Source organism: Hoplias malabaricus, unplaced genomic scaffold (assembly GCF_029633855.1).
Source record: "Hoplias malabaricus isolate fHopMal1 unplaced genomic scaffold, fHopMal1.hap1 scaffold_166, whole genome shotgun sequence".
Classification (NCBI taxonomy): Eukaryota; Metazoa; Chordata; class Actinopteri; order Characiformes; family Erythrinidae; genus Hoplias; species Hoplias malabaricus.
Window position 1 is genome coordinate 29,178 of NW_027100895.1, and position 23,323 is coordinate 52,500.

Genomic DNA, 23,323 nt, shown 5'->3' on the forward strand with positions numbered 1-23,323 from the left:
CCGTCACTCACACATTCACCCAGTCACTCACACATTCACACAGTCACTCACACATTCACTCACACATTCACCCAGTCACTCACACACTCACCCAGTCACTCACAGACTCACTCACACATTCACCCAGTTAATCACACACTCATTCACACATTCACTCACACACTCACCCAGTCACTCACACATTCACCCAGTCACTCACACATTCACCCAGTCACTCACACACTCACTCACACATTCACCCAGTCACTCACACATTCATCCTGTCACTCACACATTCACTCACACATTCACTCAGTTACTCACACACTCACTCACCCAGTCACTAACACATTCACTCAGTCACTCACACACTCACTCTCACACTCATCCAGTCACTTACACATTCACTCACTCACTCTCACACTCACCCAGTCACTTAAACATTCACTCAGTCGTTCACACACTCACTCTCACACTCACCCAGTCACTCACTCACACTCACCCTGTCACTCACTCACACACTCACTCTTACACTCACCCAGTCACTCACACATTCACCCAGTCACTCACACACACATTCACCCAGTCACTTACACATTCATTCAGTTACTCACACACTCACTCTCACACTCACCCAGTTACTCACACATTCACTCAGTCAATCATACACTCACCCAGTCACTCACACACTCACACACTCACTCTCACACTCACCCAGTCACTCACACACTCACCCAGTCACTCACACACTCACTCAATCGCTCACACACTCATCCAGTGTATATCTAGAACCTCCTGAGATATATGGCTATGTTCTAACACTAGAACCCTATTGGACAGTACAGGGTAACTGACTCAGAGCAAACTGAACTGTACTCGGAGTGGAGCTCACTCTAATCTGGTTAATATCTAGAACCTGAGGCTCTGCTGAAGAACCCTTCATCAGCAACACGCTCCGGGGCACATTTGGCAAAAAGAACATGTACCGCCCACTTTCGGACGCTGTTTTCTGATTGGCCAGAGTCCGTGTCACATACAGTAGCAGTCAAAAGCTGGGACACACTTTTGTTTTGTTTTTCAAATCAAATAAATGATTACAGCAGCTGTTTTCCATAACGTCTCTGTGGAAGAACTTTGACCAGACCCGTGGGAGCTCTGGAGCAGCTGCACATGAGCGTGCCCAATGCCAAGAGTCATCCAGAGGGGTCTAAAGCCCTTCCATACCAAAAGCAGTGGAGAAACATTACGATGAGCTGGGATCCTTCATCAGTACGTGACTCTCTGTCAAGTTTGTGTCTGAGTGGCATCAAAACCTCACAGCAATGTTCCTACATTCCCAGAAGTGTCCAGACTCGCTGCTTTAAAGAGAAGAACATACCCCACACTCCTGATTACTGGACGGGAAGCGGGGTCAACTGTGTCCAAAGCTTTGGCGGCTACTGTAGGTTCTAGATAGGATAGTGTTCTATAACTGTGGAGCAGAAAAGCATGTATAGAAAAGTGCATAACTGTTAGAACACACCGCACCAGCTTTTCACTCTCATCCCTTCATTCAGCGATCACCAGAAAAACCAGTGACCACACTGGCGTCCACCGCACGCTTTCTCCGACAATAAAGACGTTACATTATAATCATGATCTGTACAATTCAAAGAGCAAAGGAACAACGGTTCTCGATATTAACAGGCTGAAATTATACCCTCCTCCCAGGTGGTCCCTTAGAACCGGGAATCAACTTCGAAACGAGCAGATGCTCCATCCGTGGTGGGCCTTATCCTCTTGGTCCATCTCTCTCCGTCTGCTGGCCGTTCCGCACGCTTGAATGTTTTTCTCGTTCAGAATCCATCCAAAAAAAAAGAAGCACAGGACAAGAACTGGGCCTCACTGCGAGCAGACAGAACGTGGAGAAAGAAAAGTAGAGGAAATTATAAACAAGAACATCCCTCACAAAAATCAACGGCAAACAGAAAGGATTCCCCAAAGATTCCTGAAAGATTCCCAACAGATTCCCAAAAGATTTGTTAAAGACCAGGGTCTGGAACTGACTTGACAGGTGAAACAGATCACAGAGGTACAATCAAGACATCCGTGAGAAAATACGCTGTACATGAACCTCCATTAAAGCCGCTGGGCCTCGGTGCTCTGAGTCCAGGGTCGAGTTTCAGTTTATTCCCAAGAATAAACGTCTTCCGTCTCGGATACGCTCCTCCGGCTCTGTCCTTCCTCCGTGTCTGTCTCAGCTCTCCGCTCCTTCTCCTCAGGTTTGGACAGAAATAAAGCTGCAGTCATAGAGAGAGGACAGGCAAGGACAGGCGAGGACAGGAGAGCATAGAGGTGGGTCTTGTTGAAGGTTCTGTTCGTCGAGTCCCGTCCTCCGCCCTGTTCCTCTTAGGTTCTCTCAGATGGAGAAGTGTGCGATGGAGATGATCATCCACAGGATCCAGGCACCAGCGCTGAGGCTCAGAACTGGGCTCTGGTTGTTTGGATCCAGCTCCTGCACCACTGTGTTAGGCACCATCATCTACTCCAGGAGAGAGAAAGAGAGAGAGAAACAGAGAGAGAGAGAGTGAGAGAAGAATATGAATGAACAGAGCTAGGATAATAAGTCAGGCTCTTTTAAAAATGCTTCAGTGATACAGGGATTAAGGGTGGTCTTTAAGGGCGGTCTGTAAGGGTGGTCTTTCTGAGTGGTCTTTAAGGGTGGTCTTTTAGGGCTGTCTGTAAGGGTGGTCTGTAAGAGTGGTCTTTCTGAGTGTTCTTTAAGGTTGGTCTGTAAGGGTCGTCTTTTAGGGCAGTCTGTAAGAGTGGTCTTTCTGAGTGTTCTTTAAGGGTGGTCTGTAAGGGTGGTCTTTTAGGGCTGTCTGTAAGGGTGGTCTTTAAGGGCAGTTTGTAAGAGTGGTCTTTCTGAGTGTTCTTTAAGGGTGGTCTTTTAGTACTGTCTGTAAGGGTGGTCTTTTAGTACTGTCTGTAAGGGTGGTTTATCTGAGTATTCTTTAAAGGTGATCTTTTAGGGCTGTTTGTAAGGGTGGTCTTTAAGGGTGGTCTGTAAGAGTGGTCTTTCTGAGTGTTCTTTAAGGGTGGTCTGTAAGGGTGGTCTTTTAGTACTGTCTGTAAGGGTGGTCTATCTGAGTATTATTTAAGGGTGAGCTGTAACAGTGGTCTGTAAGGCTGCTCTGTATGAGTGGTGTGTAAGGGTGGTCTGTAAAGGTGGTCAGTAAGGGTGGTCTGTAAGAGTGGTATGTAGGGGTGGTCTGCAAGGGTGGTCTTTTAGGGCTGTCTGTAAGGGTGGTCTTTAAGGGCAGTCTGTAAGAGTGATCTTTCTGAGTGTTCTTTAAGGGTGGTCTTTTAGTACTGTCTGTAAAAGTGGTCTATCTGAGTATTCTTTAAGGGGGGTCTTTTAGGGCTGTCTTTAAGGGTGGTCTGTAAGAGTGGTCTTTCTGAGTGTTCTTTAAGGGTGGTCTGTAAGGGTGGTCTTTTAGTACTGTCTGTAAGAGTGGTCTATCTGAGTATTCTTTAAGGGTGAGCTTTACCAGTGGTCTGTAAGGGTGGTCTGTAAGAGTGGTGTGTAAGGTTGGTCTGTAAGAGTGGTGTGTAAAGGTGGTCTGTAAAAGTGGTCTGTAAGGGTGGTCTGTAAGAGTGGTGTGTAATGGTGGTCTGTAAGAGTGGTGTGTAATGGTGGTCTGTAAGAGTGGTGTGTAAAGGTGGTCTGTAAGGGTGGTCTGTAAGAGTGGTGTGTAAAGGTGGTCTGTAATGGTGGTCTGTAAGAGTGGTGTGTAAAGGTGGTCTGTAAGAGTGGTGAGTAATAGTGGTCTGTAAGGATGGTCTGTAAGAGTGGTGTGTAATGGTGGTCTGTAAGAGTGGTGTGTAAAGGTGGTCTGTAAAGGTGGCCAGTAAAGGTGGTCTTTAAGAGTGTTCTTAAAGGGTGATAATTAAGGGCAGTCTTCAAGGAGGACACACTCATTTCTCATTTCTACAGCAACATTTTAACGTTTTAAGTCACTGCAAACTGACCTTGAAAATAAAAACAGGAAAATGCTCCATCTGCAGTGAAGAGGAGTCGACTCCCAGAGATTCAACTCTCTGAATCACTGTCTGACAGTTGATATGAGCGACTCCCAGACACTGGAAGAATCGATTTGTTGGGAGTCGACTCCTCTTCACTGCATTTTCCTGTTTTTAATTCCTTGTGATCTTCTGTTTTTAAAAAACGGGTCATTAGTTTTCATTTGTTGAAAAGTGCAAAAACGTGTTGTTTTAGTTTCCATCTTCGAATGATTATTTTATTTAGTTCACGTCTAGTTTTGTGACAAGCAGGTCCTCAGTGAATATACTATGTCATATGTTTCCCTTGTACCTCCCGGTTCTTTACCTCACACATGAAGTCTTTGGAACGAATGCAGGGTTCTGGGATCTCCTGTTAAAACAGAACACAAGAACATAACACAGAGAATCAGCACAGGCGGTCACCAGGCCCAACGTGCCCACCAGGGGGAGCTAAAGCCCCACAGCACTCCGTGTGCTTAGGGCTGTTGCAATAACTGCAACACTGTAATATTTTTCACGTTTTGAGATGACACCAGATACATTTGGGGGGTGGGGGGCTGTGGGAGTGGGAAAGAGACCGGGGAAAAGCGTGTAGAGCCGTGCAGAGTCGAGGCGAGTCGATGTCATGCAGTGGAAAAGCCCTATTAGACGAGATGGCAGAATGGTTGCTGTGAAATGGAGAAGCACATTGAATTTGAGATGTCATCTGGATCATCCAGCTCTCGAGAGCCCAACTGCCTCCAGCAGCCTCCGAAGGAGCACAGGCCGGTTCCCGGTGACAGTGAGGAGAGTAGCACTAGGATCAAGATAAATGAAGTAATCTGAGGGCGGTAATTTCACACATCGCAGTGTTGAGTTAAATGGCGGCAGGGGGAATTCTTTCACCATCAGATCCTCACAGCAATGTCCTCCCTAGACCAATAGGTCTTTTTTCTTTAATCTGGACACTGCAGAACGGTTCTGGAGCTGAATTCCCGACTCCCACGTATCCATTAAACCCGACTGCAGCTCTGATCCGACCCTCGGCCGCAGACAGCTGTCTGACATTTACAGTGAGACCACCGGGGCTTAGAGAGGAGCCCCCGGAAATAGAGCAGGAGACGGAGCAGAACCTGAATGTCCAATCAAGCCAAACCCTCCAGGATCCCCCTCACTGTTGCTCTGTTGCTCTGCATACTTAATTACCCCCCACTCTCCCCCTGTTCCTCAATGCTCAGGACCCCCACAGAGCAGGTGTGATGTGGTGGTGGATCATTCTCAGCGCTGCAGTGACACTGACGTGGTGGTGGTGTGTTAGTGTGTGTTGTGCTGGTGTAGAGTGGATCAGACACAGCAGTGCTGCTGGAGTTTTTAAACCCTGTGTCCACTCTCTGTCCACTCTGTGAGACACTCCTCCCTCGTTCCAGCAGTGAGTGAGTGGACACAGGGTGGTCGGAGGGTGTATAATCTCCAGTAGCAGTGTGTGGAGTGTGGAGTGATGTATGTGTTTGTTTGTGAAGTCACAGAGCTCTGTTAGATGCCTGTGTCTCTGCAGCTGACAGTGTCCGTAAATGTCCTCAGCCTCGGCGCAGAGCTCCAGTCAGACGGCCTCTCAGGTCGGTGTGACGCAGTCCGCGGGGAATTAGCGCAGCGTCCCTAATGCATCGAGCTCGAGGCCAAATTCCACTCAAACACCCTCACATCCGTCATCATCTCCACCTCTTATTAAACCAGAGACAATCCAGGGCCATTACAACAGCCTCGGAAAGTGAGTGCATTTTAAGAGCCATTAAAAAAGCATTGCTCTTTTCTCTCTCTCTCTCTCTCTCTCTCTCTCTCTCTCTCTCACACACACACACACACACACACACAAACACACACTCTTTCTCACTCTCTCTCTCACTCTCTCTCTCGCTCACTTTAGCACAGAAAAACATGATCAGAAACCTCTCTTTTAGAGCTCCGACCACTGCAGCCTACAGCTCCTGGAGAGTGTTTCCAATAAAGTGGCCTCACAATAGAAGTGCAAAGAAAAACTGGCCACTTTATCAGAAACACCCCCCTCTACTGACACTCACTGGCCACTTTATCAGAAACACCCCCCTCTACTGACACTCACTGGCCACTTTATCAGAAACACCCCCCCTCTACTGACACACACTGGCCACTTTATCAGAAACACCCCCCTCTACTGACACTCACTGGCCACTTTATCAGAAACACCCCCCCTCTACTGACACTCACTGGCCACTTTATCAGAAACACCCCCCTCTACTGACACTCACTGGCCACTTTATCAGAAACACCCCCCTCTACTGACACTCACTGGCCACTTTATAAGAAACACCCCCCCCCCCCCCTACTGACACTCACTGGCCACTTTATCAGAAACACCCCCCTCTACTGACACTCACTGGCCACTTTATCAGAAACGCCCCCCCTCTACTGACACTCACTGGCCACTTTATCAGAAACACCCCCCCTCTACTGACACTCACTGGCCACTTTATCAGAAACACCCCCCTCTACTGACACTCACTGGCCACTTTATCAGAAACACCCCCCTCTACTGACACTCACTGGCCACTTTATCAGAAACACCCCCCTCTACTGACACTCACTGGCCACTTTATCAGAAACACCCCCCCTCTACTGACACTCACTGGCCACTTTATCAGAAACACCCCCCCTCTACTGACACCCACTGGCCACTTTATCAGAAACACCCCCCTCTACTGACACTCACTGGCCACTTTATCAGAAACACCCCCCCTCTACTGACACTCACTGGCCACTTTATCAGAAACACCCCCCCTCTACTGACACTCACTGGCCACTTTATCAGAAACACCCCCCTCTACTGACACTCACTGGCCACTTTATCAGAAACACCCCCCCTCTACTGACACTCACTGGCCACTTTATCAGAAACACCCCCCTCTACTGACACTCACTGGCCACTTTATCAGAAACACCCCCCCTTCTACTGACACTCACTGGCCACTTTATCAGAAACACCCCCCCCCTTCTACTGACACTCACTGGCCACTTTATCAGAAACACCCCCCTCTACTGACACTCACTGGCCACTTTATCAGAAACACCCCCCCTCTACTGACACTCACTGGCCACTTTATCAGAAACACCCCCCCTCTACTGACACTCACTGGCCACTTTATAAGAAACACCCCCCCCCCTACTGACACTCACTGGCCACTTTATCAGAAACACCCCCCCCCTTCTACTGACACTCACTGGCCACTTTATCAGAAACACCCCCCCCCCTACTGACACTCACTGGCCACTTTATCAGAAACACCCCCCCCCTTCTACTGACACTCACTGGCCACTTTATCAGAAACACCCCCCCCCTACTGACACTCACTGGCCACTTTATCAGAAACACCCCCCCTCTACTGACACTCACTGGCCACTTTATCAGAAACACCCCCCTCTACTGACACTCACTGGCCACTTTATCAGAAACACCCCCCCTCTACTGACACTCACTGGCCACTTTATCAGAAACACCCCCCCCCCTCTACTGAAACTCACTGGCCACTTTATCAGAAACACTCCCCTCTATTGACACTCACTGGCCACTTTATCAGAAACACCCCCCCTCTACTGACACACACTGGCCACTTTATCAGAAACACTCCCCTCTACTGACACTCACTGGCCACTTTATCAGAAACACCCCCCCTCTACTGACACTCACTGGCCACTTTATCAGAAACACCCCCCCTCTACTGACACACACTGGCCACTTTATCAGAAACACTCCCCTCTACTGACACTCACTGGCCACTTTATCAGAAACACCCCCCCTCTACTGACACTCACTGGCCACTTTATCAGAAACACCCCCCCTCTACTGACACTCACTGGCCACTTTATCAGAAACACCCCCCTCTACTGACACACACTGGCCACTTTATCAGAAACACTCCCCTCTACTGACACTCACTGGCCACTTTATCAGAAACACCCCCCCTCTACTGACACTCACTGGCCACTTTATCAGAAACACCCCCCCTCTACTGACACTCACTGGCCACTTTATCAGAAACACCCCCCTCTACTGACACTCACTGGCCACTTTATCAGAAACACCCCCCTCTACTGACACTCACTGGCCACTTTATCAGAAACACCCCCCCTTCTACTGACACTCACTGGCCACTTTATCAGAAACACCACCCCCCTTCTACTGACACTCACTGGCCACTTTATCAGAAACACCCCCCTCTACTGACACTCACTGGCCACTTTATCAGAAACACCCCCCCTCTACTGACACTCACTGGCCACTTTATCAGAAACACCCCCCCTCTACTGACACTCACTGGCCACTTTATAAGAAACACCCCCCCCCCTACTGACACTCACTGGCCACTTTATCAGAAACACCCCCCCCCTTCTACTGACACTCACTGGCCACTTTATCAGAAACACCCCCCCCCCTACTGACACTCACTGGCCACTTTATCAGAAACACCCCCCCCCCTTCTACTGACACTCACTGGCCACTTTATCAGAAACACCCCCCCCCTACTGACACTCACTGGCCACTTTATCAGAAACACCCCCCCTCTACTGACACTCACTGGCCACTTTATCAGAAACACCCCCTCTACTGACACTCACTGGCCACTTTATCAGAAACACCCCCCCTCTACTGACACTCACTGGCCACTTTATCAGAAACACCCCCCCCCTCTACTGAAACTCACTGGCCACTTTATCAGAAACACTCCCCTCTATTGACACTCACTGGCCACTTTATCAGAAACACCCCCCCTCTACTGACACACACTGGCCACTTTATCAGAAACACTCCCCTCTACTGACACTCACTGGCCACTTTATCAGAAACACCCCCCCTCTACTGACACTCACTGGCCACTTTATCAGAAACACCCCCTCTACTGACACTCACTGGCCACTTTATCAGAAACACCCCCCCTCTACTGACACTCACTGGCCACTTTATCAGAAACACCCCCCCCCTCTACTGAAACTCACTGGCCACTTTATCAGAAACACTCCCCTCTATTGACACTCACTGGCCACTTTATCAGAAACACCCCCCCTCTACTGACACTCACTGGCCACTTTATCAGAAACACCCCCCCTCTACTGACACACACTGGCCACTTTATCAGAAACACCCCCCCTCTACTGACACACACTGGCCACTTTATCAGAAACACCCCCCCTCTACTGACACTCACTGGCCACTTTATCAGAAACACTCCCCTCTATTGACACTCACTGGCCACTTTATCAGAAACACCCCCCCTCTACTGACACACACTGGCCACTTTATCAGAAACACCCCCCCTCTACTGACACACACTGGCCACTTTATCAGAAACACCCCCGGTGTGTGGATGTGGAGGTGAATGGATGAGATCTCAGGAGAGAGGATGGAGCGGGGGAAGGGTGTAATTTCTCTGTTTGTTTATTTATCGGGAGAATGTGGGAGAAATGAGCCACAGCGAGCGATGGACAGCTTCCCAAATGTCTCCAGTCCCCTCCCCCTGGAGCCGTCTCTAATTATAAACTTCCTGCTCCAATAGTTCCTGTGTTGCTCGACGGATAATTAGCATTTCTGCCATAAATTAGAGCCACCTCTTTCTCTCTCTCACACACACACACACCGTCACACACTGCTGCAGCAGTTCTCTGGAATCAATACACACTCTCCAGAGGCATCGACGCATTTTTCAGCCCGTCCCTCTACGCATTGTTCTCGCTACGTTCCTCGTTTTTCTTCTGGACGTTAATTAGAGGCACATCAGCTCAGAGGGACCGCGGCTCACGCTGCGATACAGGCGTTACAGCACCCAGGCGTTTCTGATAAAGTGGCCAGGCAATTAAGGAACGAGGTTGGTATTTCAGATAAAGCGGCCAATCATTTAATGTATAGGGTTGTGGTTTCCAATAAAGTGGCCATTTAGTTTAAGAACAAGTTAGGTGTTTCCGATAAAGTGGCCAATCCCTTAAAGTACCAGTTAGGTGTTTCTGATAAAGTGGCCAATCCCTTAAAGTACCAGTTAGGTGTTTCTGATAAAGTGGCCAATCCCTTAAAGTACAAGTTAGGTGTTTCTGATAAAGTGGCCAATCCCTTAAAGTACCAGTTAGGTGTTTCTGATAAAGTGGCCAATCCCTTAAAGCACCAGTTAGGTGTTTCTGATAAAGTGGTCAATCATTTAAAAAGTGATAGAGTGGGTTAGTGTTCTCCTCCGAGCGTGTTGAGCTCTAGTGATAGGATGGACTAGTTTACATATAAATACCATGGGAAATAAATAGACAGCCTTGTGCTGTGATTGGTTGAAGGGCTCATTAGCATATCTCTGTGTTGGTGCTGATGGGTAATGGCCCCCTGGTGCAGAGCCCTGGGGGATTGTGGGAGTTAGAGGACACTGACCTCGCCCGGCGCTCCGGTGCTGTTGGGTCCAGGGGTCCGGGGCTCCACGCTGGGGTCAGGGAGGGAGGAGGGGCTGGAGAACGGGGTTTCGATTTTAAACATCCCATAACCAAACGCCAAAATTGCATTCTCTGTAAACAGCAAACAAACAAACAATAAACAAACAAACAAACAACACCCTTATTAGTCTCTCTCTCTCTCTCTCTCTCTCTCTCTTTCTCTTTCTCTCTCCATTACTCTCTATCTCTCTCTTTCACTCTCACTCCATTACACTCTCTCTCGCTCTCTCTCTCTCCATTACACCCTCACCCTCCCTCTCTCTCTCTCCCTCTCTCTCTTTCTCTCTCTCTCTCCCCCCCTCTCTCTCTCTCTCTCTCTCTCCCTCTCTCTCTCTCTCTCAGATGACACAAGTCTCCAGATAGTCTCAGAGCTGTGGATTAATCTCAGTCTGTTTCCCATCAGTCGCTCTCTCAATGCAAACTCAGCAAGAAAACAGTGGAATTGAAAAAACAGATGGAAAGAGAGACAGAGCGCTTGGCTGCACTCGTTTATTAAGACTTTCCTCCGGCGACGAACAAGAGCGAGTATCTCTCAGTGAGACATGGGTCTGTTTAGAGCCACATTATAGGAGCGCTGTATCTCTCTCTCTCTCTCTCTCTCTCTCTCTCTCTCTCTCTCATTGCTGTGAAAATCCGATAGAATTCCCTCCAGAACCATCTGGGATCCTGAACCAGGATCTGACCTGGATGAATGCTATCAGATCTCACAGCCATGTTCCAGCCCTCAGTGTCCACAGTGGGCTCTGTGTCTCATGCTCCCTCTGGTGGTGAGACATTTCTGAGCCGTGCTGACCCTAAAGTCCTGGACTTACGCAGACAGGAATTCTGGTTGAAGTCTCTCAGAAATTTCTCACACTCCTCCTCTTTATTCCCACTGTTCTGGCAGCTGCACCACGGAGAGATGGAGAATTCCTCGTGGTCTGAGTTCTCGTAGTTCGGAGTCATCTCCGTCCCTGAGGTGGAACAACAACACAAAATCAGAACCAAGACCGACATTGACATTATTGATTTATTACTTCTGAGAAACTTCTGAGAAACATTTAGGCAGCATTTTATATACATGTGAGAAATGCTGGAGAAATGTTTGAGAAACATTTTAAAAAGCAATGAGAAACTTTTGAGAAACCTCTGAGCATCATTTTAGAAACATGTGGGAAATGCCTGAGAAAGCTGTGAGAAAAACCTGAGAAACATTTATGAAATATTTTAGAAATTTCTGGAAAACGTATGAGACGACTCTGAGTAACTTTTGAGAACATTTTGAGAAACATCTCAGAAAACATTGAGCAACATTTTAGATGTCACTACAAGAAATTATAAGCATCCTCTGAGAAATTTCTGAGAAACATCTGAGAAAGCTCTTGGAAACATCTTAGAAACATTTGAGAAACTTTTAAGAGACCTCTGAGAAACTTTTGAGAGACGTCTGAGAAATATTTGAGAGAGCTATGAGAAACCTATGAGAATGTACTGAGAAACAGGTGAGATATCTCTGAGAAACAGAGATGCCAAAGATCTGGATGACCTAGTTAAAGATGATGGATGAATGAGTGAACGTCTAATGCCCTGCTTTATGGACATTTACTATGTCCTCAGTAGGGACAGCAGGGGACACTGACCCATACTGTCCCGAAACATTCAGCACCCGAGGGGTCAGGGAGGAACCGAAGGACAACAACATGCACGGAACGCTGGGTAATATGCTAATGATATGCAAATTAGACATCACTGACATGATCCAGTGACCTTTTGAGCAGCAGCCGTTCACAGAAAACACTCCGACATAATGCAGTACTCTCTCTCTCTCTCTGTTTCTCTTTCTGTCTTTTCCTCTTTCTTACTGTCTATCTCTCCAGTTATTTTCCTCCCTCCCTTCCTCTCTGTTAGGATTGTAGTGTATGAGTCTGGGTTTTATTGAGAGTGTCATTTTGGTTACTGGGAGGAGTGTGTGTTGTAGTGGGCAGAGTCTGTGTTTCATTGGGTGGGGTTGTTGTTTTGGCTGTTATTTGTGTTGTACTGGGCGGGGTTTATGTTGTACTGGGAGGGGTTTGTGTTGTACTGGGAGGGGTTTGTGTTGTACTGGGAGGGGTTTGTGTTGTACTGGGTGGGATTTGTTTTATACTGGGCGGGTTTTGAGTTGTACTGGGCGGGGTTTGTTTTGTACTGGGTGGGGTTTGTGTTTCACTGGGCGGGGTTTGTGTTGTACTGGGCGATATTTGTGTTGTACTGGGAGGAGTTTGTGTTGTACTGGGCGGGGTTTGTGTTTCACTGGGTGGAGTTTGTTTTGTACTTGGCGGGTTTGTGTTTCACTGGGTGGAGTTTGTGTTGTACTGGGCGGGGTTTGTGTTGTACTGGGCGGGGTTTGTGTTGTACTGGGCGGGGTTTGTGTTTCACTGGGTGGAGTTTGTGTTGTAATGGGAGGGGTTTGTGTTGTACTGGGCGGGGTTTGTGTTGTACTGGGAGGGGTTTGTGTTGTACTGGGCGGGGTTTGTGTTGTACTGGGCGGGGTTTGGGTTGTATTGGGAGGGGTTTGTGTTGTACTGGGCGGGGTTTGTGTTTCACTGGGTGGAGTTTGTGTTGTAATGGGAGGGGTTTGTGTTGTACTGGGCGGGGTTTGTGTTGTACTGGGAGGGGTTTGTGTTGTACTGGGCGGGGTTTGTGTTGTACTGGGAGGGGTTTGTGTTGTACTGGGAGGGGTTTGTGTTGTACTGGGCGGGGTTTGTGTTGTACTGGGAGGGGTTTGTGTTGTACTGGGAGGGGTTTGTGTTGTACTGGGAGGGGTTTGTGTTGTACTGGGAGGGGTTTGTGTTGTACTGGGAGGGGTTTGTGTTGTACTGGGCGGGGTTTGTGTTGTACTGGGCGGGGTTTGTGTTGTACTGGGAGGGGTTTGTGTTGTACTGGGAGGGGTTTGTGTTGTACTGGGAGGGGTTTGTGTTGTACTGGGAGGGGTTTGTGTTGTACTGGGAGGGGTTTGTGTTGTACTGGGCGGGGTTTGTGTTGTACTGGGCGGGGTTTGGGTTGTATTGGGAGGGGTTTGTGTTGTACTGGGCGGGGTTTGTGTTTCACTGGGCGGGGTTTGGCCAGTACAGTATCTCAGGAGATTTGTAACAGTAGCATTAACAAACTCTACAGCTGCAAACATTAATAATAATGTAAGAGTGCAGTAATAACAGTGTGATATCATTAATGAGAGTAATAAGGAGCTGTATATCTGACCGATGAGTCCGGTGTAGGCAGTGAGACAGGTCTGATAGTCGTCGTTGGGACACAAGCTCATAAAGTCACTGGTCATCTGACAATTTGTGTGGAAATCAGCCAGTCTCGACCTGTCAGAGAAAACACACACAACAACAACATTAAACTCTCTCTCTCTCTCTCTCTCTCTCTCTCTCTCTCTCTCTCACACACACACACACACACACATAAACACACACACACACACACACAAGAATACACACAGGAATATCCTCTACACTCTGCTGGGTGCAGTGAGCTGAGAAGTGGACAGCACATGGGTCAGAGGGCAGCATGTGTGTGTGTGTGTGTGAGAGAGAGAGAGAGAGAGAGAGAGAGAGAGAGAGGGAGGGAGGGAGGGAGGGAGTGTTTACGCCTGAAGACAATGCTAATCCTCCGTGGATGGACTTCAGTCTTTAACCGTGTTTATAACTGTCTCCCTGTGTTTACACATCACTGACCACTCACCGGACACCACTGAGTCATTCTCTCTCTCTTCCTCTGTCTCTCTCTCTCTTTCTCTTTCTCTCTCTCTCTCTCTCTCTCTCTCTTTCTCTAACTCTCTGTCTCTCTCTCTTTCTCTAACTCTCTCAGTCTCTCTCTCTCTCTCTCTCTCTCTCTCTCTCTCTCTCTCTCTTTCTCTAACTCTCTCAGTCTCTCTCTCTCTCTCCCCACCTCTTCCTCTCTCTTTCTCTCTCATCTTTGGGCTGTGGATCAGTGGAACTGTGTTCTCTGAACTGATGAAGGTCCATCCAGTTCCTTTGGGATGATTTGAGATCCAGAAGGGATTAGCACCCAACAACACTAATGTTTCTGTGTCCGAGTGCCATCAAATCCTCACCGCAGTGTGTCAAGAGTGTAGTGCAGTGTGTTCCTGTCAGAATAAGGATTGCTGTTGGAGTAAAATCCTGTTAGTGTCTCGTCCAGAACAGCGGGGGCAGCGGTGAGTAAAGGTGAGGGTCAGGAGGTTTGGTCCTGACCGCGGTGTGTCATTTGGAGCTGGACTTTTCAACACTGCAGGGATTTCTCTGTCTGCTCCAACCCACGGCTTTCCCACCGCCCCGAGCTCAGCCTCCAACCACGAGCACCAGCAGACGCTTCAAAATGATACACCACCTCTGTAGAACCCAGTTAAACAGCAGGGGGCGTCAGTGGTGTTTGTGGTCGGTGAAATGGTGATACGGTCAGTTACCCCGTGTTTATAGACCCTGGTGTGTGTGGTAAAACACATGCTGAAGTTTTATGAACTCCACACAGATGGAGGAGACAGAATGCTAATGCTAACAGCTAGTGAATCACTCGCTAACACTGACAGCATTGTGTTTACTATTTACATAACATTGTTTATTATTTACAGCTGTGTTTACTATTTACATAACATTGTTTATTATTTACATAACATTGTTTATTATTTACAGCTGTGTTTACTATTTACATCACTGTGTTTAATATTTACATACCATTGTTTATTATTTACAGCTGTGTTTACTATTTACATCACTGTGTTTAATATTTACATACCATTGTTTATTATTTACAGCTGTGTTTACTATTTACATCACTGTGTTTATTATTTACATAACATTGTTTATTATTTACAGCTGTGTTTACTATTTACATCACTGTGTTTAATATTTACATACCATTGTTTATTATTTACAGCTGTGTTTACTATTTACATCACTGTGTTTAATATTTACATACCATTGTTTATTATTTACAGCTGTGTTTACTATTTACATCACTGTGTTTATTATTTACATAACATTGTTTATTATTTACAGCTATGTTTACTATTTACATCACTGTGTTTATTAGTTACAGCTGTGTTTAATATTCACATACCATTGTTTATTATTTACAACTGTGTTTACTATTTACATCACTGTGTTTACTATTTACATAACATTGTTTATTATTTACAGCTGTGTTTACTATTTACATCACTGTGTTTACTATTTACATAACATTGTTTATTATTTACAGCATGGTGTTTACTTTATTACAAGGCTAATTAATTCTTAACAACAATTCAAATTAATTCAAACTCAAATTAAAAGAGTTAAAGTCTTAAAATCAGCATTGAATTTCATCCAATGAGAATTGAGTTCTCTGTGGTATCTAGGCAGACTCAGACGGGGGAGCTCTCTTATTGGTTGGAATCTCCAGAGCGAAACTGAAGCTCTTACAGGACTGACTCTCAGCCGAGTGACAGGAACCTGTCATGGTTTGAGTTGTAGAGGAGCCATTTTGGGTAGAATCTTTATTCTAGAACTTCCTGGGTGTTCTAGATATGTTCCAGAGTGTGAAAAGGAAAGGCAGAAACAGAATAGCTTCGAACAAAACATAGAAATCCATGGTTAAATCCAGAAAACATAGCTTTAGTGCTAATCTAGTAGTAGAAATCCCACGGGGGCGCTAGCAGAAATCAATATAACAGCAGAGGTCCACAAGTGGACATTTACAGCCCTGGTTCTAATAGTCGCGCTCCTTCATCGTTCCATAAACGAGTGATGGATGAGTTTATGGTCCTCCACCCGCGGCCCGTGCTAACGAGCGCTTCATTATACAGCCATTATCTGGAGTCTATGAGGCTTTAGAGGAGCCGGGTCCAATTAGCGGCGCAGACGCAGACTCGCGAGTTCATTATAAACACTCTGTCAGGTGTTAAAGCAGACGCTGTCCGTCATTACACTGTAGCTCCACGCCTGTCTTCCTCCGCCTGCTCCTCCACAGCCGAGGACTCTATTCCTGCGCTAAGCCCAGAGTTATTGACCGAGTGTCAGATTTGTTTTCTCGCTCAGGCTCAGCTCTAATAAGATGATCACAGATGAGTCTGAGCCTCGACGGCCGACTCAACCTCAACCTCAACCTTAGCCTTAGCCTCAGCCTCAGCCTCAGCCTCAACCTCAACCTCAACCTCAGCCTCTCATGACCAAGTGAGTCCTAACCAAGACTGGGGCACATAGACTTCAAGTCAAGTCTGAGACAGGGACATATCCAGTGTGAGTCAAGAGTCTCGACCGAGTCTGAGTCAAGGGTCGCAACTGAATCTGAGTCAAGAGTCTCAACCAAATCTGAGTCAAGAGTCTCGACCACATCTGAGTCAAGACTGAGACAGGGACACATCGAGTCTGAGTCAAGAGTCTCGACCACGTCTGAGTCAAGACTAAGACAGGGACACATCGAGTCAGAATCAAGAGTCTCAACAGAGTCTGAGTCAATAGTCTCGACCACGACTGAGTCAAGACTGAGACAGGGACACATCGAGTCTAGACCAAAACACATCCATTCCTAGTCAGGGAAGAGACTGTGACACATCGAGTCTGAGTCAAGGATGAGACTGAGACACATCCAGTCAGAATCCAGTCTGAATCAGAATATGTAGAAAGGCCTGTTTCATTCTGTTTGTTTGTCTCCACAGTCCTCAGACGTAGGTGCTACACCCAGCTGGTCCCGACCCAACCAACCAAAATGGACCAGACCGCGGGACAGAGGCAGGGCCGAGTCAGAATGGTGTTGAGACTGGGACGGTGTGAGAGATCTACAGCAACACAATGAGATATTACACTGTTCGAAAAATTTGTGAATTTTAAACTTAAACAGATGTTGATTTGTGTCACATTTCCTCCCTCAGCTCTCACTGTGTGGGTGGGGCATTCCTGGGGGGTGGGGAGGGGGTATGGGGAGGTCACTCAGGGCAGAGACCACCAAACAAGAGCTGGTGTGTTTCCACTCAGCGTCTCATTACACGTGGAGGAGTGTAGTCCCTCAGAAAATTCCACCTTAAATAAACCTCTGTTGTTTTCTCCCCCAGAGTCTTACCTCCGCCTTAAATCTGATTCAGACAGACAGGGGACTGGTGGGGATTAGAGACAGTGTGTGTGTGTGTGTGTGTGTGTGTGTGTGTTCTTGCATTGAAAATGCGGCCCTTAATTAGCATAGCGCTAAAAATTCAGCCCAGATTTACATCACTAATTACACCTCAGACACACAGGGAGCTCGACCTCGACATCATCCCCGCACACACACACACACACACACACACACACTCACTCTCTCTCTCCACACCTCACTGCTCCAGCCACACGACGTACAATAAAACTCTTCTCATAATAAAGCTCTAGATTAGCATAACCACTGCATTAACACCTCCGTCTCATTCATATCACACTCCCTCGTCTTCCTGAAGACTTCACAAACGTCCCTCAGCCGCAGTTCAACCATAAAGCAGTGAACAGCAGCCCCTGTCGTCATGGCGACCGTGCTAAACGCCAAGCGTGGGCTAGAGGGGCGTAACCCCACCCAGCGTGGGGCTGTAGAGCTGGAGCAGTGGAGCTGTGCCCTCAGGAGAGAAAATGGCAGCATTCTCACCCCAGTCCAGCAGGGGGCCATAGCACCTCTTAAAGAGAGACATCAAAACACCAGAGGGAGTGAGGAGTCTATGATAAAGTAATGTTACACACTGCGCGGTACCTGCCGCTGTGTCTCAGGATTGTGGGGAAGAGTGAGGGTGTTACTTTAGGAGTTAAAGGAGATGTTGACCTTTTCTCTTTCTTCCTCACCGCCCTGCGACAGGGAGCAGATATTGCTCTGAAATATCCAGTTATTTTCAGAGCCTGGTCACAGCGAGATACAGTCACAGTGAAATGAGTCAGTGCAGAGGAGTCGACTCCCAAAGATTTGCTTGAGTCGACTCGGTCTGTTGTAGAGGTTTTGGTGGCTGTGTGTGTAGATACAGAGCCGGTGGTCCCTGTAATGCGCTTTTATTTCTGATTCTGCCAGGTTATTCACCACTGTTGTGTGCCATCAAATCCTCACAGGTATGTTCCAGCAGAGAGAGAGGAGAGGAACACACTCCTGATAAATGCCCTTTATTCATTAATGCAGGATTAATACAGTGGACAGTGCTGACCGAGGGGTTTGGATGGAGGAGTGTGTCCTGCTTTTAAAAACAGTCACGTTTCATCCCTGGCCGTTAGCCAGACGTTCTTGGACAGCGTGGTCTTGAGCGCTGAACTGGAACGCCGTTCCGGAACACTGTTCTGAGGGCATTACCTCATCTCTGGGGTCTGGACATCTGCCGTTCATCTGCTGCTGCGTTCACAGCTGATAAAACAAACAACAGGAACGTGAAAACGTGACGTGTTCTGGACAGATGTATGTCCCAGTGTTCGGACGCTACTCTGCCGGCCAGCAGGGGGCGATAAAAATCCCGAAACACTGCCAACAACATGTTCCTCCTTTAAAATGATCGGAAAAACTTAATTCTCCTCACTTTTACAGAATAAAAGTCTCTAGAGGTGCTGTAAAAACAAGCTTAGCGCAGGGAGGGGTGTCAGAGCACAGGTGGGACGTTAGGACCAATCACAGAAGGGGGGAGGAGTCTGAATCGGTACGGGACTCTGTATTGTTCAGCAAGTAGAGCACCATGATCTGAGCGCTGGTTATAAAGGGTCACCTCTGCGCGTGTGTGATGGCCTTAACTCTGATTGGTCGGAGCCTGATTGGTGTGATGCTAACTTCTAACTAAAGGCGCTACAAAGGGTCATTTGAGCGATGCCATAGAAGAATCACTTTCGATTCCATTAAAAACTATGTACAAAAGCGGTTCCTCTACTGTAACAAACGGGACATTGTACAGAACCCTGTTCTCAAAGGTGCTAGATAATACCATCTACAGCATATTCTCCATCAATCTGAAGAACGCTTCACGCTGCAAAGAACTCTTTAGTCATGCAATTCCATACAGAACCATGTTCTTAACTAAAGAACCCTTGTAGAACCACCATTTTTAAGTGTGTACTGAATACCATCACAGTGAGAGTGTTTGCCCCCACGCCCCTCCCCTGTTCCCGCTTCAGACGGCGTGTGGTACCCTGCGTCTCGGTTCACGCCGGTCCTAATGACCCGCAGCGGCGCAGTCGATGGAGTCGGTGTGGAACGGTGTTCCACTGAGCTCAGGAGGCGCTATCTCCCGGTCTCAGTGCAGAGGAGGAGCAGTGTGTGTGTGTGTTTATCTGGACTCTAATCACCTCTCGGCTCCGCTACATCGATCGGCTAATGAAGCAGAGGGAACCTGACGTCTTATTTGTTTAGCGGCTCCTCGGGGAGCGCTGACCTCACGGTCCTTTAACGGCTTCAGAAGGTTTCAGACGCTGTTCGCCTCCTGTTCCCTCCGAAAGGAAGGGTTTTAATCTGGAGTTTGCAGGAGGGTGGTCTCTACTCTCCTGGCGAGGCTTTAAATCCATCGTCGGAAGATTGCTGCGAGGATCTGAAGGCCATAAACATTAATGAGCTCTGGATTCAGGGTGTCAGACGGAGCTCCGCAGCCTGCTTTACACCCCTCTGGTCCACACTTGGCATTGAGGAATGTGTGGTGTAGCTACGTGAAGATCTCTGGGTTGTCTGATATCGCTGAGCTAATCTTCTTCATTAAATCCAGAGCCGAGTTTATCGCCTTAAACACATCCTCCGCAGAGAGCTTTTAAATCACACCACTCCACCTTAAGAGCGGCTGCTAAAACCATTAATATTTAATATGGTTCCACCTTAAATGACCTTAACTGGCACGTCTGTTTCTATAGCGCAGACTTTCCCACCAGGGTCTGGATTCAGGATTGTTTTTCTAGATGGATTCGACTTACGTCATTGCCACAAACCTGGAGCAGGTGCACATGAGCCTGAGGTCACTGTGCTCAATGCCAAGAGTCTGCCAGTGGGGTATAGGGCCACAGAGAGAGGGAGGGGGAGGGGGAGAGAGTTTCAAGGACAGTGTAACTGCAGTAATTCACTGCTCTGTGCGGAGAGGGTCTTGTCGTCGGGGGGAGGGGCCGAGGGTTGCTGGGGGGTGGGGGGTGGAGGGTTGTTGGCGTGGAGCGCTCTGAGAAATGGAGATGGAGATAAAGCATGTGTTTAGCGCTCGCCGGGACTCCTCCATTAAACCTGAGAGCAGACTGCACTCCAGAGACTCAAATTACACCCTGTCAGACCCCCAGAGCTCCACAGACCCTCAGCTCTCCCTCTCGTCTCTCCCACTTGTCTCCCGAGAACTCGCGAGTCCTTTCGTTCTCACGAAAATGAAGAAAAATCTCGGCTCCAGAGCCGGCTCTCGGCCGTAATGGGGAACTAACAGCCCCTCGGTCCAGTAGTGAAGGACAGGACGGTGACCAGGGGTCACACACACACACACACACACACACACACACGCTATCTTTATAAACGTGTCTGTGGGGCTCTCTAGTTCACAGCTGACAGCCACGAAAACTCTGTTCCACTGCAGTCTCCGCATTTCAGCAACTCATTCATTCATTCATTCATTCATTCATTCATTCATTCATTCATCTGTTAGCACTTCATCTTGTTCAAGGTCTGGTGGTCCCAGACTCTACCCAGAATAACTGTGTGTGTGTGTGTGTGTACTCTAGTCCTGGCTTCAGCCTTTTGCCCTTCAGCTCAGAACAAATCCATCAGTACTTAATTGGACAGTGTGTATGTGTCTGTGTGTGTGTGTGTGTGTGTGTGTGTGTGTGTGTGTGTGTGTGTGTAGGAACATATGGTGCTGCCTCAGGCGTTGAGTTTTTACTGTAGAAACACACACACACACACACACACACACACACACACACACACAGAATCTACATTGATATTAAGGTGGAATTATACAGATATTAAGGTGGAACTGGAAAAACATTAAGAAGGCAGTGTAGAGACATTAAGGTAGAACTAAAGAGTGCTTAAGAATATGACAGGGGTATTAAAGAGGAATTAAGGTGGAACTACAGAAATGTTTAGGAGACATTACAGAGATTTTAATGTGGATCTAAAGAGTTATTAAGAATATGACAGGGATACTAATGAGGAATTAAAGTGGAATTATGGAGAAGTTAGATCTCGTTCCTGACTCGGGTTGTAGCTGCTCTGGAGCTGAGAGCGGCGTGAGATCAGAAATGAAGCAAATGAAGGAAATAAAAGAGTAAAAAATAAACACGCCTCAGCGAGAAATCCCAAGAGAAAGTGATGACGGTCGGAGTTCTCACCGTTTCACAGCGCCGCTCCCAGAGGGTGCTTTTAATAGCATCTCAAAACTTTACGGCGGCTCTTTGTAACTCAATATTAAAATGTTACACAAGGCGTAAAGTCAACAGCGGCTTTATGAAAGAGACGGCGTGTTTACGGTTGCCAGATACTTCACAGAGGCCTGTGAAACACACCCTGACATGAAGCTGCACTGACTTTCTTTTTCGAATCAAAGGAAATTTAAGGAGGCGAATGTTCCGCAGACGTTTGGGAGACAGTTCTGGTTCCAGCTGAAAGTAACACGGGGAACGCTCTGGAGCAGCTGCACATGAGCCTCAGGTCTTCTGTTTATGAACCCCTCCCGAGTAATGGGTGGCTTTCGGATGCAGAAATAATCTTCCAACATCAGGGCCATCAAACCCTCACAGCAATGTTCCAGCATCCAGTGAAAAGCCTTCACTTCTCTATTCTTCTCTTCTCTTCTCTTCTCTTCTCTTCTCTTCTTATTTTTTATCTGCTCTTCTCTTCTCTTTTCTCATTTGTTTCTCTTCTCTTCTCATCTCTTTACTTCTCTTCTCTTATCATCTTTCTCTTTTGTGTTTCTCTTCTCTTGTTTTGATTTCTCTTCAGTTTCTCTTCTCTTCTCTTTTGTATCAGTGGGTGCCCCCCCCCTTGTGGTAGCAGCAGAAAGTGTAGGGACAGAGCTGAGAGGTCTGTGGTGTAGACCCTGATAAATACTCTACTCTCACAGACTGATGTAGAAGAATGTTGCCAGATATTCACCGTAAAACCCCCTTCTTCTAATTTAATCCCTGTCATTCCTTCCTGATGTTGGCTTTGGGAATGAGCTCCGGCTCCGTGTTGAATCCCATTATGTAATCGGGACACTTTTTGGCTGAATTACATAAGCATTAGTTACTGAGAGTGACCTTTATTTATTATTTATTTCTTAAATATGATGATGCTCCGAGCCCTTTTTAAAATAAACAACAGCAACAAACGTGTGGAATGTGATAGAGACCGGGAATACGACGGATTAGCGGATCTCCTCCCTGTCCCTGACAGACAGAGGGTCTGAAAGGACGTGGAGCTGCCCTCACTCCTCTTTTCTCTTCCTCGCTCCTCCACTTTTCTCCTCTCGTCTCTTCTTTCCTGTCTTATGTTTCTCGCTGAATCAGTGCCTCAGCTCAGACTCACAGCAGCTATCTCTTTCTCTCTCTCTCTCTCTCTCTCTCTCTCTCTCTCTCTCTCTCCTCTCTCTCTCTCTCTCTCTCTCTCTCTCTCTCCTCTCTCTCTCTCTCTCTCTCTCTCTCTCTCTTCTCTCTCTTCTCTCTCTCTCTCTCTCTCTCTCCCTCTCTCTCCCTCACACACAGCCCCCAGCTACTGACCTCGAGGAACTAGAGGAATCAATAGAGCCATTGAGAGAGAACAAGAGAGAAAGAGAGATAGGGGCAGGGTCAGCAGGGGACTCATCCTCCACAAGAGAGAGAGAGAGAGAGAAAGAGAGAGAGAAAGAGAGAGAGAGAGGTTCAGACAAGAGAAAGAAAGAAAGAAAGAATTGACAGAGTAAAAG

At 47.5% G+C, this 23,323-nt stretch overlaps 1 pseudogene; it reads right to left on the reverse strand.

Moving 5' to 3' along the window:
* Positions 1-2,262: 2,262 nt before the first annotated feature.
* The window catches only part of LOC136682341 (GDNF family receptor alpha-2-like), a 57,370-nt pseudogene continuing 36,309 nt past the window's right edge, over positions 2,263-23,323 (reverse strand).